The sequence below is a fragment of the Numida meleagris genome, chromosome 2 (genome assembly GCF_002078875.1).
Source record: "Numida meleagris isolate 19003 breed g44 Domestic line chromosome 2, NumMel1.0, whole genome shotgun sequence".
NCBI lineage: Eukaryota > Metazoa > Chordata > Aves > Galliformes > Numididae > Numida > Numida meleagris.
The window spans coordinates 21276032-21293353 of record NC_034410.1 but is presented as its reverse complement, the minus strand read 5'-3'; the positions used below and the strand labels follow the sequence as shown (position 1 = coordinate 21293353).

At 39.9% G+C, this 17322-nt stretch overlaps 1 long non-coding RNA gene across 1 annotated transcript in view; it reads left to right on the top strand.

Moving 5' to 3' along the window:
* The window catches only part of LOC110394706, a 17246-nt gene extending 242 nt beyond the window's left edge, over positions 1-17004 (top strand). Inside the window, exons 2-3 of the long non-coding RNA XR_002435811.1 lie at positions 14490-14586; positions 16883-17004. This is a non-coding gene — a long non-coding RNA (uncharacterized LOC110394706). The remainder of the gene's footprint in view (positions 1-14489; positions 14587-16882) is intronic.

The following is a 17322-nucleotide window of genomic DNA, read 5'->3' as shown; positions in this document are numbered from 1 at the left end:
GCCCTCCGGCGCCGCCCGGGGCCCGCAGGGCGCCGGGCTGCGGAGCTGTGGGGCTGCGGCTCGGGCCCCGCCGGCACAAAGGGCGCATTCACCTGTGCCCTCCCCGCAGGAGAGGGAGGGAGAAGGGCTCCGCTAAATGCAGCCCTTCACGCTCCTGCTCCGCGCCTTTCCCTCGGTTCTCCCTTCACTGCTCCTTCCAAACTCGTCGCTCCCGCAGCCTGGCAAAAAGCTGAATGTAAGAGCAATCCTCACTTGAAAAGCTACATTTGTTGGTTTATTTTTTTCTCCTCTAAGTACCATCGTCTCCTATCTTTTTTCCTATGCTGGTTATTCTGAAAAGGCACTTTTGTCACAGTATGGACGGTCATTATCTCATGCAAACTCCGTGTTAGAGGGTATGTCAGCGTTTAGTGGCTCACGGGCATTGCAGGGCAGTCCGCCTCAGGAATGTTTTCATTTCTCCACGCAGAGCTCATTGTGTCTTCCCCGGGATGGCTCCGCAAAAACCATGCCAAATTCCATCCCTCTTTTTTATTTTTTAACCTTGGGAGTATATTTGCATTCCTCCTTCTCAGTAGAAGTTCGATGGACACAGCCTCCAGCGGAATGCTATGTCTGCCTTCGGAGGGATACGGGTAGAATGATTGCTTCTCCTGTGTTAAAGCAAAACTGTAACTTTTAATTTTTTCTTGTAGTTGCCGTCATTAGAATATTTGTCTGTGCTTCCCCCCCCTCCCCCTTCGCCCCAGTTGCTAAGTTTTGTGTGCTCTCACTTTCTGAAATGCCATTTCGTTTTCTTCTCGGCTCCTTTTTCCTACCGTCGGTTGCGGGCTGCTTCAGTCCCGGCGAGCAGCATCAGCAGGGGGACACCTAGCGGAGGGCGCGGACTGCAGCCGGGCTGCCGGAGCGCTGCTGCGTGCAGGCTGAAATCCGAATTTGTGGTCTGCAGGGCGGCGGCAGCGTCTTACTCCGAGTGAACTCAGTGATTCTGGACTTCTCGTGGGAAGTCACTAGTGTGAGTTAGTGTTATAGGGACTGCATTTATAGACCAAAAGGTAGCTCTAGAGATGGTTCAGCGTCTGGATATCCCATCTTAGTTTAAGGTTTTTCGTAAAATGCACAAGAACTCAGCTCCCAAATAAGCATTCTCAGATGAGACAAAAGCCAGGCTCACGTGAACCATGCTACCAAATGCCCAGTCAGCTGCTCTTCCCAGATGCTCCTGGTAGCTCTGGCCATCACCTTTTCAGTCCCTGCACCCTGAGGACTGTATGGTGGCTATCTGTGAATAAAAATGGAAGCCTCATTTTATGTCAGTGCTAACAAGGTGTAAGTGTTTAGGTTGATCTGAAAGTAATGCCTCCCTCCTACTTATTTCCATGGAAGCTACAATAATAAGAGCACAATAATACTGTTTGATAGAGAAAATTCTCAGATACAAAACACAATTTTTCAACATAGTCACCACCATTAGCTATGCATTTTTGCCACTGATGAACAAGAGCCTGCATGCCACACTGGTAAAAATCTGCATGGCCATCCAGAACATGGGTTGTCTTTCACGTTGCTGAAAGTCACCCCTGCTGAAATGTACTGCCCACCACCTCACCATGCTCACATCCACTGTTTGGTCTCCAGAAACATTCAGCAAACATCAATGGATGTCAATGGGTGCCATTTGTTCCGCATGTAGGAATTGAATTCCACACCTTTGCTTCATACGCACTTCCACATCAGACACCATTCTGTCAGACTGCCCCTCTGCTGCCATCTGTCGCACGGCAACAAGATGTAATGGAATATTGGTGGGAAAGTTCAACCTCTGCTGCCATATCACCAACATCCACCTCTGACATTGTGGGCCAATGTAATAAAATAGGAGGCATTACTTTTGGAGCGGTCCTTGTAGATTAAAATGTCAGAGAAAACTTTGTTGTCTTCTCTAAGGCATGACTTTCAGATATTCAAAGCACCACCTGTATTAGAGTGGTTACTAGAAAGCAAACTGCTTGGCAATCCTCCCTCAGATTGTTCCATCAAGATGAGTCTGCTGCATGCCAACAACATTGAGCAGATATTTGTGCAAGTGCTATGTAAGAAGTGTAAGACTTAAGGTAGGAGCACTGCAGGAATCAAGAGATGATTCAAAATGAGACAATTTTTCTTGGCACTTGCAGAATGGGGGAAATTTTACTGACAGACACTTAAATTTGTACAAGTTTAGCTAGCTGCAGTCATTTAGAAGCATGTCAGTATTCTGTAATTATTGCATGAGCTGGGTGAGAGTCATGTTTCTGTAGTTGCTGAAGTGTGATGGGGTATTTTCTGGAGGTGAAAAACACTCAGGTGGCTCTGTCTGTGCAGTCTGTGTTTTAGCGCTTCTTCGTTACAGAGTCTGTGGGTGATGTCGACATGAGGAAATGGTAGATTGCGTTTTCTGGAGGAAAAACAAAAGATTACATCATTGACAAGATGGCCTGGCAGTGGTGAGTCAGGAGAACATTTTCACCACAGTTTATACAGGAAGAAGTCTGTGGGCAGGGCAAGTCTTCCACAAATGCAACTGCTCTTTGGACTATGAGCTCCGAGGACAACATGCCAAATGGTTGGAAATGTGGTGCAGCTTTCCAGTAACACACAGGCCTGCATATAATCATCCCAACGCTTCCTCTTGCTCTGAACTTGTTGAGTAAGCTAAGTATAACTCTTACTGTCAGCAAGATGACTCCAGCATGGCCTGGGGTGCTCAGAAATGATGCTGTATTAGGGGAAATGGTGTGGAAGGCTTGGAAACTGTTTCCTGTAATTTCAACAAGTGCAAATGGGCCTGGTTCAGCTGTTGAAATGATGGCTGGGCTTCCAGGACAGCTCTGGAGGAGGTTCAGCAGAGGCTATCCAAAGTGGCAAGGGGCTTGCAGCAAATAGTCTCTGAGGACAGATGAACATAGTTTGGTGAAGGACGGAGTAGGGGGTGATGTAGCAGAAGCCCTCAGGAGGAGTATAAAAGTGATCAAAAGAGGGGTGGCAGCAGGGTGTGAGAGATGATCGTCCCCCTCTACTCTGCTCTTGTGAGGCTCTATCTAGAGCCAGGTCCATCTGTGTCCAGGTCTGGGGCCCCCAATGTAGGGAGGATGCGGAGTTGCTGGAGCAGGTCCAGAGGAGTGCCGTGAAGATGGTCAGAGGTCTGGAGCACCTCTCTTATGAAGAAAGGCTGAGGGAGCTGGGCTTATTCAATCTGAGAAGGGTTCAGGGGCATTTCATTGCTGCCTTCCAACACTTACATGGAGCTTGTAAGCGGGAGAGAGATCAACATTTGACACGGTCTGATAGTGACAGGACAAGGGGGAGTGGTTTTAAACTAAAAGAGGGGAAATTTAGATTAGATGTCAGGGGGACATTTTTCACTGAGATGCTGGTGAGGTGCTGGCACAGGCTGCCCAGAGAAGCTGTAGATGCCTCATCCCCGGAGGTGTTCAAGACCAGACTGGATGGGGCCCTGCACAATCTGATCCAATGCCTGATTTAGTGGTTGGCAACCCTGCTCATGGCAGAGGGCTTGGAACTAGATCTTTTGAGGTCCCTTCAAAACCAAGCCATTCTGTGAAGCTCAACTCCTGCTGGTAGTGCTGGGGAATATGACAGACAGGGACTGCAAATTGCAGCTTGAGGTTTCATATTGGATATTAGGAAAAAAGTCGTTGCTGTGAGAACAGTGAACATTCAGATGAATTGTGGAATTGTGGAAATTTTCAAAGTTTTGCTTTACGGAGTGATAGCTGAGTTCACAGAGTCCCTGAATTGTTAGGGCTGGCTCACTGATCATCTAGTCCACCACCTCCACTCTCTCACCCAAGTATCATTAACTAGAGCTGGGTTTTGCAAAGACTGAGACTCCACAACCTCCCCGGGCAACTTATTCCAGTATTTAGGCACTGTCTCACTAAACAAGCCCCAGCTTCCTGAGCCGTTCCTTGTATGTCAGATGTTCTCATCCCTTAGTTGTTCTCATGGCCCCATGCTGAAGTCACCTCAATTCACTCGTGCCCCACTTCTAGTGGAAGCTCAGAACAGGGCACAGCACTGCTGATGGGTCTCAAAGGTGCTGAGGGAAGGGGAAGCATTGCTTGTCTTGTCCAGCTGGCACTGTTCCTCCTAATACAGCCAGAACCAATGAAAAACACAGCATTGGAAGGCAATATTCCACCAATGAGATTTTACAAAAACAGTAATTCCTCAGAGAATGACTGAAAGTGACTGGATGGATACTGAGATGAAGCAGAAAAGTTACTGTGTGGTTTGGATTTGGCAACCAATTTGTTTTGGTAATGTGGAGAAAACTCCATTTATAGAATTAGGTTTTAAAAACTGTTTTTTATTTTTCTCTTTGATCCTTTTTTTTTTTCCTTTTCTTTTTTTCCCCAACACAATTCCGGGACTCTGCAGACAATGATTAGAACTGATGGAGGATTACTGTGCTATTGTCTGGACAATCTGATCGCATGACTGATGCTGCTGCATGTGGCTATCTTCTCATCTTCAGACAACCAAGAAAGGCAAATATCTCTTGCCTTGCTGAGAACTACGGTCAAAACTAAGTGAGTGAAGAGTCCTTAAAAGTATTGCTACTATTGTCTGCGCCATATAGTTCTAGCTTGCTTCCAGCTAGCACAGGGTCAGGAAAGTTACAGGTGTAGCAGGGAAAACATCAAGTACTAGATCAGATTGCCCAGGGCCCCATCCAACTTGGCTGTAAACACCTCCAGGGGTGGGGCATCCACAGCCTCTCTGGGCAACCTGCCCACTCTCTCAGTACAAAAACTTCCCCCTGACGTCTAATCCAAATCTCCCGTCCTTTAGTTTAAAACCGTTCCCCCTCGTCCTATCACTATCTACCATTGTTCAAAGTTGATTTCCCTCATGTTTATAAACTCCTTTTAAATATTAGAAGGCCACAATGAGGTCTCTCCTCAGCCTTCTCTTTTCCAGGCTGAACAAGCCCAGTTCCTTCAGCCTGTCTTCAAAGGAGGGGTGCTCCATCTCTTTGATGATCTTTGTGACCCTTCCAACTGAGTGTGGCAGGAAAGTTTTTCTTGGCTGCTGCCTCACTCTTCTGTGCAAGGTATCACCTTCAGATTCTCCTCTGTTGCTGCCACAAACTGTAGTTTAGTACTGTAAATTTTAGTGAGCCAGGCTGCCTGGGTGAGGATGCATTTAGCACTGTCTGTCACAGATGCTGCCAATTGAAGAGGTGGACAGCTTGGAGCAGTTAAACTGTGAGTCCAAACTTAAAGCTGCACTTGTAGTATGGTCCAAAGGAGAAGCTAAGAGCAGTTTTTTGGGGCAGAGACTTGTCTGGAGAGAAGCTAGTGTTGGAGAGCAAATTATTCCTACCGCTTGACTTTTGTTGTATCCAGGGCAGTTCACTTCTTGTAAAATAAACACAACAAAGAAATACATATTACTTTTTTTTTTTTTCTTAATGGAATCAATTTCTAAGGCTCTGATCACTGGGTGAGTGCTCAGGTCAAAAGGAACAGCATTAGTGATATCAGCGTATTTGCTTGAGCGCTGGTTATTCCAATTTATATGCATCCTATGTTTTTTACATTTGTGTTTACACATTCTAAAATTTCATAGGTCTGCTCTAGCTGTCAAGTACATCTTGACAAGTTCAAGTCTGTGAGCTGCTACGATACAGAAGAGAATGAATGAGATGAGAAATTAAAAATCCCTGAAAAGATTCATTGGATTGCAAGTAATGAATGTTATGCAATCTGAATCTTTTTTTTTGAGAAAAAATGAAGTACTCCACTTTTTGTCATTTCAGTTGTATTATATAAAATGTGTAGAGGTCTGTGTTCACTTATATGTTGTCTTCTAAATAGGATGGAACTGATTTGGGAATGGAAGTGATAAATGCCCTCTGCTCCTGTTGTGAGTGGAAATTGCAGGTACACTTGACATTTCTGCATCTGTACCAGTATTCTTTCTCCTCCTAGGATAATGTCATCTGAGAATAAGGACATCAGACAACGTATTTGGTTTATTGTCATTTAATAAGCTCCCTTTATCCAGGGGAATATTATAGAAAAGATCAGATAAGCAGGCAACTGCTCTGTCCCCTGGTGAAGTAAAGTCCAGCTGTTCTTAGTGAGTAACATTGTTAAAGTCAAACAAATGCCTTACTTGGCCTGGATTTAACACAAAAAATCTGATTCAAAGAAGTGGCTCTCAAACTACTTGAAATACTTGAATTCCCTTAGAGAGTTTAAATCATCAGTGCCAAGTCACAGGCAGCTGAGGAAAAGAAATACACTGAAAAAACTCTGAAGATCAAGATTGTTTGAGAGGGTTGTTCAATCCGGTCCAACACGTGCAAGAAACAGAATTATGTACTACTTGTCATGAATTAAGAGAACTCAATAGGACCAGAAGCACTAAATAATTTTTAACAGTGATGCTTTTAGACACTGTTGAAAGTACAAGCAAAGACCACATGACTTTTTTCAGTTAAAGTTCAATTAAATGAGTTGAAAAACAACTCAAAGTAGAGGACAATAGCAGTGTTTTATTTTCTCATTCCTTGTAAAAGAAATTCCATTCTGGTTTTCAACTATATAAATTACAGATGAGTATAAAGCACTTTAGAAAGCACTTCTACTCCTACTTTGCCAAAGTAACACTGCTCTTAGAATTCCTTTCTGATAATGCATTCCATTTATTGGTAACAATGCAGGAGAATTTGTTTAGCATTTAAAATCAAAATTAGATTGAATCAAGCATAGTGCCATCCTTTGTGTTTAATCATATACCCTTAAAATAATACTTGCCTTTCTCACTGTTACTTATATAAATGTTACTTTTATAACAGTTAACATTGTACCTTGAAGAAGTTATGATACTCCTCTGATTGTGATGTTGTGATGACTTCATGATTTCACCACACACATGCCCCTGGAGTATAGAGCTGACTGCCTTAAAACACCTGTAATATCAAAACTACTGATAATAAAAGTAATGATAATTGATATATCAATTATCAAAAAAGCTTCAGCACTTTAAGGCTGTAAAACATAAAGGATACAGTGGAAGGAGTGGGCCCCAGAGAGGAAGGATCATTGAGCAAAGAGAATATTGGGTATGTTGGTGGGGAGTTGACTTCTCTCAGGAGCCCTTTTAAACTTCTGTCCATGTTTTTTCTTTCAGAAAAACACTTTGTTTAAACCTGAATATGAACTAGCTGATAGAGATAGATTTTCTGCTGCGGCACATATGGGTGTTTATTATTTCCAATAGTTAAAAATATATTTTTTTTCAATATTTCTACAAGTGTTGCTTTGAAATTAAGATGCTTTGGAATATACCCTATGAAAAACATTCGATGTGCTTTATTGCCCTTAGCTATGGCTCCCAGATAAATTTTGTGTTTTAGGAATGGCATTCTAATGTCCTTATATTTTCTGTTGAGGACTTCTGAAGGTATGTGCTGAGACCACAAAACTGTCAAAATGCTGCACGAGCCTGCAGCCAGGTCCTTTCCCAAGCCTTCCATGTCAGGAATTTCTCAGGAAATCTTTGTGTTTCCCTTCTCATTTAAAAACCTCACAACGTGTAAGGTATTTTTTGATTCTATTCTGTGCATTTATGCCATTGATTTTTTGCCTATTCCGTAGTTCCAAAAAATGCTAGCATAGTTTGGAGTGTTAAACACAAACACAAATACTGACACTGCAGTGTGCAATGTAGGATTCACATTCAAACCAATAGGAGATGCAAGCTTTTGGGGAAGAGGCAGAGTTAAGCACAGTTTTAAGAGCATAGTGAGACAATGATTAGTAGGATGCCGGGCTGTGGTGATAACTCTCCATTGTGGTGTTCAGCTGCTGGATGTCATTGTAATAACAACAACTTACTTATTTTAAGGGAAGGTTGAATTAATGTTGGAAGTACTTATGACACTTTTATTGGTTATTGAGACATATTTGAGAAGTGAACAAATGTGAGGAATTCTTCAAGCACTAAGCTAAGTGTACTGAGGTACTTAAAAAAAAACACTTTATCAGACAGTTGTTATAAATTTGGTGAAATTTAAATAAATAAAGAATGGAATCTGCAAAACATTTGGAATTATTTAAATAATTGAACCAATTACTAACAATTAAAAATAATACAGTAATTAATTTGAATACAGCAATAAATGTTTCAAAGTTGTCTGCCTTCAGATTTTGGGCAATTTTTTGTGCATGAGACTACTACATTAATACATTTTATTATGACTGACTGGTAAGGGAATTGTTGCTCTTAGCCAAAGGCTGACAGCACAGTTAGACATATGACATATTTCAATTCAGAAATAATTGTGCTAATTAGAGTTTGTTTAGTTGAACATTTTGCCAGAGATGGAATTATTTCTCAAAATGTAAGTATTAGTATTGATATTTTATACCAATTATAAGGTCTTAGAGCAAGAATATTTTTGAATCTAGACAGTTTTACTACTTATGAAGAAAAAGATCTTCTGTACAAAACTACATACTAGAATTCTAGCTTAAGATTTGGACAGGTCAAAAATAATATCTGTGGTCAAAAGTAGAACATTCATTTTGTCCGGGAGCACCAGTTATACTATGTGACTAACTGCACACTGCAAGCAGCTGTGGATAGCTGAAGTTAATTGTAAGAAATAATCCATAGAATCATCAAATAATCCAAGAGCTGAGGTCCTTGATCAAAACTTTTGCTGCTGCTTGGGACACTTATCAGCTCTGGAAGTAGGAGGACAAGAGCAGGGATTCAAGGATGAAATGGAGCAGGAAACTAGGCAGGACTGCAAGAGATAGGGAGCTCAGACTGGGCAAGAATAGCAAGCCATAGTATGCGAAAGGCTCAAGGGAAATATTACAAGCTTCCATCCAGCAAACACAGAATCAGAAGAGAGTTTTGCAGGTGGCCTGAAAGCTGGGATGAGTGGTTGGTACAGCAGGTGGTTGTGCTACCATTCAAAGTGACTCCAGCAGGCTGGAGATATTAGCTGGTAGCAACCTTATGAAATTCAGCAAAAGGAGGACAGACTGTGGACCAAACAGCTGGAAAGGAGCTTGGAGGAGAAAGGTCCAAGTGTGGACACCAAATGAACACTGAGCCACCAAACACCCTGGTAACAAAGGCCTGCAGGCTCCTGGGCTGCAGGAAGCAGAGCTGTGTGAGCAGTTTGAGGGAGGTGGCCCTTCAGCTTTCCTTGGCACTCCACATCTATGCTGTGTATGGTTCTCCACTCCCCCTGTCCAGCAAAGGGTGACTGCAATGCTTAAAGTCTTGAAGTGTCTGACATAGAGGAGGTGGACTGCTTAGCCTGGGGAAGAGAAAGTGTGGGAGTATCTTATCTGGGAGTATGAGTACCTGGTGGGAGGGAGTAAAGAAAAAGGAGCCAAACTTTTCTCAGTGACAAGAAGCAATGAACACAAATTGAAATACAGAAAATTCCAGTTAAACGTAGGAAAAATCGTTCTAATTAGCTTCAGGTCACCCAAAAGCGATTGAGAAATTTTGAAAAGACTGAAATCAAACCCCACAGTGATTTGTCATCCTAATGACTGTGGATGGTTTCAGAAATTGGACTCGAGAGTGCCTTAGCTTAAATATGAAGGCTGAAGGGTGCACAAGAGTGTGATGAGAGCTCTAAGTCCATATCATCACAGTAAGTGCACTCAGAAATCTACTTTCTCGTCATTTTTTTTTGTTTGGTTATTGGACCTTACTTGAAGTCAAGAGTAGAGATCTGCTTTTCTGCTGTTCTGTTATTTTTTTAGCACACTTGTTTTAAGAGGGCTGTTGACCTAAGGTGGCTCACAACTAATGGCCCTCTGAGAATTCTGCCTCTGTCAATTCTACTTGAAATATCAGTGAATTTGTAGGCAGAGAGAGTGCAGTGAAAACAAAGACAGATATTGACATGGACTAAGCTGTTGCAGATTACAAAATGAGTTCGGAAATATATCCACTAAGAGATGGCAGTCAAGCCAGAAGATGTTTAAACTACTTAGATAGTTGCAAGATTGTTTTCATCTCTTATCTCTTTTCAGACATACTGTCTGAAGATGAAGCATTGTAGAGAAACTTGTTCTGAGCATTCTTAAGAGAACAGCAAAGCTAAGGAAATGAGCTTTTCTTAAAGTGATTTACTATTGCAGTTGCCTGATTGTCCGTATGGATCTGTAACTTTGTAAGCTTTGGCATAAACTATGACGTGTGTGTCTTGCTCCAATTTATAGGAGAGAGAGGAAGTTCTTTTCGTATATGCATACCCGACAGCGAGATTAAGACACAACAGGTCAAATATTAGCCCGACTGGTTTATTACAAATCCTCACTGCTTAGGGAGATGGGGGAGGGAAGACGGGCGATAGAAAAGGGGTAGGAAATAAAAGCAAGGAGTCCTTATAGAAAGCAGGAGAGAGAAAGTCACCACTGTGTGTCCAATGTTGTTCATAGAGCTAAAAAAAACAGTTGCTGTCTTCCACTGTATGTTTTTTTTTTCCACCTAAACAGCAGCAGCTGACAACATTGCCCAACTTTGTTAGTCAATAGTTCATGAAATTAGAGACTTCAAAGACTCCTAAGTGTTATTAGGTGATTTACAAAGGGCTGACTGTTATTAGTCTCACTTAAGAAATCACATCATATGTTTACAAGCACTTTCTTCTTATTGCCTAAGACAACTGTCTGGAACTTTGTAAATTCCATTCTGCAGTGCAGATATCTATTATATGCTGTGCTACTTCACGTACCCAAGAAATCTAAATATGCTCATACGCTTAAGGGTGCCTTAATATCTTTGATGAATTTGCTGAAAAAAAATGCCTATAGAAGTATCTAATGAATGTTATTTAATAAACCACTCTTCAAAACCATAAACCTCTTACCTTTGTCTTTAAGAAGATATTCCTGTTGGTTGACTTATGACTAAATTTTTCCCAGTTCTACCACTTGGCACCTGTTGTATAGTTAGAGCTTTCAACAAAACATAAATCCTGACAACCTGTTCTTATGTATGCTCAAAAAACACATTTTAGAAGGGAAATTTAGAACAAAGTACTTTCAAAAGCTGCAATTTAATATTCTTTGTGTTTTATGACCTAGAGTGTTACTTAATTTTTGGAGTCAGAAAGACTACTTTATGGTTACAGAAATTGAGAATCTCGATTTTCTTCACTTGTCCTGCCTGTCTGGTTTAAAAAATAACTCCATATATGAGCTTCTATGTTATCCAAAAGTCACTAGTGTAAAAAAGATTGAAGAGATTGTTTACATTTCTTAAAGGTGTTTGCAAAATCATAGAAATGAAGAGTAGAATTTTGTTCAAATTTTTGTTCTGTCTCATACTGGGCTTTGCCTAACTATTAGTGTTTTGTTACTAAAGAAAACAATACGAATGCTGCCTTCGCATTCTTGTGTACAGTTACTTTTATAAAGCATAAATGGCAATTCTTAATTCTAGAAAAAGTGACAGGTCAGTCTTTTTTATAATGGCTTTCAAGGGAAGATAGGTGCAACACATTTCATGGATCAGTAGAGCAAAGTCGAATGGTGATGAAATAAATTCTGTTGGTAGTACATTAATTTCAAATACAAGTTTACACAGAACATTGGGACGTTGCGAGGATTTTCATAACTGAGTCAAATGCTCTAGCAATACTAAATATACATACAATTATAATGAAGAAAAAGCATTGAAATTTGAGAGAAAGACATCACTTATCCTGACATGAGTCTCCCTTCCTGCTTTAATATGTAGTTATACTATAGAATTAGAAATATTAAATGAAGCTCTGATGCTATTTGGTCTAGAGTAGTGCATGCAATTTAGAATAAATAGCACTGCATTGAAGCAGAGATATAAACTGTCTTGCATTTGAATATAAATTAATAATCTGAAAATGATTCACAGGGATTCCTAATTCTACTTTTGTAGGCTTGATTCAGCATCCTGTCTGCTTGACACTAGTGTTGTCTTACTTTTGTTGGATTTGTTCCTTATTTAGCATGAGAACATCACTTAGCCCTACAGAGTAGCCTCTATGGAAATTCTCCAGTAAACTGAGGGGCAATTTCATTCATGTATATAATACTGGAATATTCTCTTCTGAAAGAGCTTGCTGCCGAGTTCCTTTGAATTTTGTAGAAAAATATTCTTGGTCTTTCTTTCACCCTTGTATTGCAGCACTTTATAGTATAATTCACAGGAGGAATATTAATCCGTATGCTAGTGAGTGCTTTTTCTGTTGGAAAGGTTTTCAAGATCTGACAGTAAGGGCAAACGGCATAACTCTCATGAGAAACACCATCTCCACTAAGAGTCATGCTGACCACCTCTGTTTTCATTCTCAAAACATGAACTCTTTCATGGCCATTGCTGCCCTTGATTAGTTGAAACTGTGTGTGTTTGCTTGTCGATGTGTTTGCATATGCAACCGCGCACACGCACTTCCCTTCTTCCCCCCAGTCTGTCTGTCTGTATTTTCATTCAGTGAAAAAACAACTGCTTCCTGTGTATTTTCCCTCTTTATCCCATCTGTTGCCTTTTCTGCATGTGGCCAGCTGTTTCCCTGTGAGAACCTCCCCTCTTCCAAAGAACATATTTTGGAAACCATAAATTATTTCTGGATAACCTTTATTTTCTCTCTTCTTTTTTTTTTTCCTTTCCAACATACATGGCCCAAAGACCAGAACTTTATTAGAAGATTGAATTTTTTGTTAAGAAAAAAAACAACTGAATAAACTGTTTTCATTGTCCTAATTCACCTGCTTTGTTTTGTCTAGGAGGAAATGAAACTTAAATGTAGGATACTTTATTTAGAAAAGAAAATAAGATGCATGAAATCCAACGCTAATAAGAGAAAGGAAAAAGCTCTGGGTGAGAAAAAACAAATTCCCAGAGTTGTGTCTATCTGGTTTTGGTTCTGGCAACTTGTTTTTTCTCCACCCCCAGAGCCATTACTACATTAGCTACAATGCCAGTTATGAGCCCTGCGGATATAGGAGCCAGGCTTTCATTATAAAAATGATGTAAGAAATCAGTGGTCCCTGCTTCACAGAGATAGACTGTGATGGAACACGTTCCTTTTCTTATGAGGGACTTCTTACGATTAAATCGCAGAGCAGCTGAGGGGTTGTGTCACTATCTAACCAGTCCATTTTACACTGAAATAGCATGTTTTATTTAGGAGTGAAAGCCCGATCATAACATCACTGAGATCAAGAGAAGACATTTCTCTTCCAACTTCAACAGTTTTGTATCTGCTCCTTTTTAAGAAGTTCTTATACCAAAATTTCAAAAGTAAAGGTCTGTGTCAGACTTGGTGCTTGCTTTCCTCTGAGGTTGGGAATTAGAGAAGAACATAGCTGTGGTTACTGAGGGAAATATGCACAGTGCCTGGTGACACTCCACTGTGACACCTGAGATAGAAGGCTGGATTTTTTTGGCTTTCTATATAGTCACTGAGGGCACCTTCAGAGCAGTACTGAGTACCTAAGTTAGGTTTCTGCTCAGAATTGCTCTTTAGAGAAGCTCTTTTTTTTCCTCACTAAGCTGTATAAGGAGCTTAGGGAAACTATCCTTTTGCTACTGGCATCTAAGTTGGGTGGAACAATTATGCTTTAGGGGCTCAAATAGGGAGGCAGTAACTTGTCTCTTTATGTACTTTGTGTTAAGCTGCCCTATCTTACATGTACTGTGCACTAGGAGCAGGCACTTTAAAATTTCTCATAACTCTGCTGATATTTGCTAACTTGTTGAGCTACTGTCACTATGCAATTAGACTACTAAAATGAAGTATTAATAAAACTACCACTCCTAGCAACAAATGGGAATCAAAATGTTGTGTTAGTTATGGTTTCTATAGCAGAAGCAAATCTGTTTTAATTACGGAAATGGATGTAATTATGTCCAACAAGAATACAAACAAAGTGAAAACATTTATATCCTTATAAATGAGCAGTGACAGGAAACAAACGCTTATTTGAAAGACCATCCTTAACACTTAGAATTAAACAGTGAGGTCTCTGTAATTAAATACTTCATAATGGAGCTATAGCCTTACCATGCAGGAGGCAGCAAGGTGAAATAAGCACTAAAAGAAGCTTAATATTTTAATTGAGGTTATTTAATTTTATATTTTATTCTTTGACTGCTTCCTCAATGCCTCTTTACTTCATATATCCACAACAAAAGAAGTCCACCAAGTTATAATGTGGGCTGAAAAGAAAGGTGCCAGTTTATGAGTCAGCATATTCTGCCCATCAGGACTTTTGGCAAACCCAGGAGTATTTTTTTTTATGTCAATGCTAAAGCCAGAGAAAGATTTCAGACTGATATCTGCCATGGTGCTCTCTCATGGTGTACAGCATGGTACACCATGGTATAAGCACAGAACCTAACACAAAAGTACTTCCAAACCACTTCAGAATAATTTTTTTTTTTTTTTTCAACAGAACACCTGTCCCCTAAGCCAGTTCACTGCATGCAATAGGCAATATCCTGAGGGAGCGCTGCCAGAGGAACTACTGGGTGGATGATGTGAGCTGCAAGGTGGGCAGGAGAAAAACATCCTGGAGTAAGACTCCAGAGATGCTACTTCCTGACTGTGTAACATTTTGTTTAATAAGTGAACAGTTAAGCTCTTAATAAATGAGCTGACACATTCTAGGCGCTGATCAAATTTGTGAGGCTTGTGAGACTATGCTATATATGCTTGTAAAAAAAATCTTTTATGGCAGTACAAACTAAAATAATGTTTTCTCTCTCTTGAACTTATTTTCCCCCTTTTTATTAGAATGCAAAATAATTTCACTAGGAAACAGATTTCCTGTTATGTCTACTGGGGATAGGGGATAGTTTGAGTGGTGACTGTTAGAAAACATTGTTAATATTAGTTAGGGATTAGTAGCTATGCTCTGTCCCTGTGCAACATGTGTTAGAACAGCCTGAATATGATTTTAACTGATACCAGTCATGGTTGGTTCTCTTAAGAACACTCATTAGGTGGAAAGACCTGGGTGGACAGTGGCAACTCTTCCTCCTCTTGGCCTTTCTGTCCACTAAGACTGTAGGAAGGAGAGAGAGCTGACTGCCAGCTTTGTGCTGCTTTGAGTCTCCTCAGTGCTGAAGACAAGTTATTCAAGGAATTAACAAATGTTATAACAGTGCTCATTTTCTTTGAAAGAGTAAATACTTTGGTCATGAATAATTACTTTACCATGTGTCCACATACAGTGAAGTCTTCTCCAGTTGTGTTTTAAGTGGTTTTTCTGTATAAACTTTACATTAATAGAGAAGTAGTAACCTTTCTTTTTTAAATAATGTTACATGTTTATTTCAGTAATACAAAGCAGTCTTTATCATGAAACAGAATTTTGCTGTGCATTAGTAGAACAAACATAAATTCTAATAATGATGAAAGAGTAGCTAACTATCAAAAGAAAATAGATATTTAGTGAGAGGCACTGATCTACAGAGAGAAAAGAAGCAAGCTCTGTCTCTGAAGCCCACATATTCAGAGATGGCTTTATAAATCTGTATTCAATCACAGTAGCTTGGGAGATTTGTGAATCAACAGCAGTGAACATTTCTATAACTGAATTTAGGACAAAATACATCTTTTTTATTCTCATCTGACTTTTTTTCTAATATGTTTGTTTTTCTTTTTTTAGCATGTCAAAATGCTGATACTGAAAAATTGTATTTATATCTTCTTGCATATTTACTTGCTTTGGATGTACTTTTGGATTGTTTCTTTTTGCTCTTTATGTATTTAAAATATGATAACTAAAAAAAGAAAAGCAATAGGAAAAAAAATGACCAAAAGGTGGCAGTGAAGACACATAAAATATGCCATCCTACATTTGAATAGTAAACATTTTAAAAGAAAAATTGCATTCTCCCAAGTTTTAAGAGCATTATTGTTAAAAAAGTTACCTATTGGGCTGAATGGTAATGTAAAAGCTCCAGCAGGAGTTTGACTTACTGAAGTAACTTATTACTGGATAAAAACCTGCTATTGACTAGTGTGTGAACTTTGTGTAAGACAGAAAAAGAATGATTTTGCCTTGATCTAGTCTCCTGCTGCTCAGAGAATAGATCACAGGGTTAGGATGGCTCTTCCTATCTAGGTGGAAACACCCGAGGCACTGCTCATCCATCATTCAGTTCATACTCTACACGTCTAAACAGCCATTCTCTTGTTCTCCCTTTTCCAGCTCTGTTTGAGAGTAGTTTATGAAGCAAAGGGGTGAGACAACATTTGAACTCTTCAAACCATTGTGAAATCTGTCTGCTGATCTCTGTTCACTATGGTCTGATGTTTGGCATGCTATGGGGTGTGTGGATACATGATCTATGGCCCTTCTTCAGCTGTGTCTGCCAAATGTTTATCCAATTAAGTAACACATAATATTGCACTCTTCTTCCCTAGCAATGGATTTTGACCTTGAAATGTATTTTCCTTTAATATCCTTATTAATGATGACTGTAGTTAAATACTGTGGTTGTGCCCTATAGGAAACATTAATTAAATGGGTAGCTTCTCCCTTATGTAGTTACACCCTAGGGCTTAGTTTCATTTTCCATTCTAAAATAGTTCCCCATTTGCATAGAAGTATAAAATTTGACGTGCGTGCACACAAACATACATATTTTTAAATATCATTGCTGGAGCATTCAGATTGTGTGTCTGGCTCTAGCTCTTTGATAATGTCAAATTTCTGTAAAAGTATTTTGATTCTCTGTGTATTTTCCAGTATACTTGCTCCTGAATGTTTTGCAGAAAGTGGGGACGGTGTATACCATGAAAGGTAGCTTAATTTATCTTAATGTCTGCTTTTCACAGCTTATGATCCGTGGATAGCTGTTGATCTATAAGACATCAAAAACTCGTCTTGGAGGAATTTAGTAAAGAAAGAGCAACAGCATCCATGGGTACAAACAAGGAAGTAAATAAATAAAACAGTGGACAATAGAGGTAAAAGAAGAATGTTCTAGATTTAGACTAATTTTTATTTGGTTGGAAATAGCAAGGTACTGTGAGAACCCTGTACAAGGCAATCTTAAGATTTTTTAAAATTTGTAAATGCAAGAAGATGTAAGGATATCTCCATGTAAGAAGATGGTTGGATATCATTGTTAGCCATTGTCCTACCGAGTGTGTAAACAAACCAGTTTAAAATATGGACACCCTATCCATTGAGATGTTATTCCAGTGTGTGATACATTTCTTTGTAAGAAAACTTCCATGCCATGCAGCCAAGAAGGCTGTATCCCAGGGAGCAT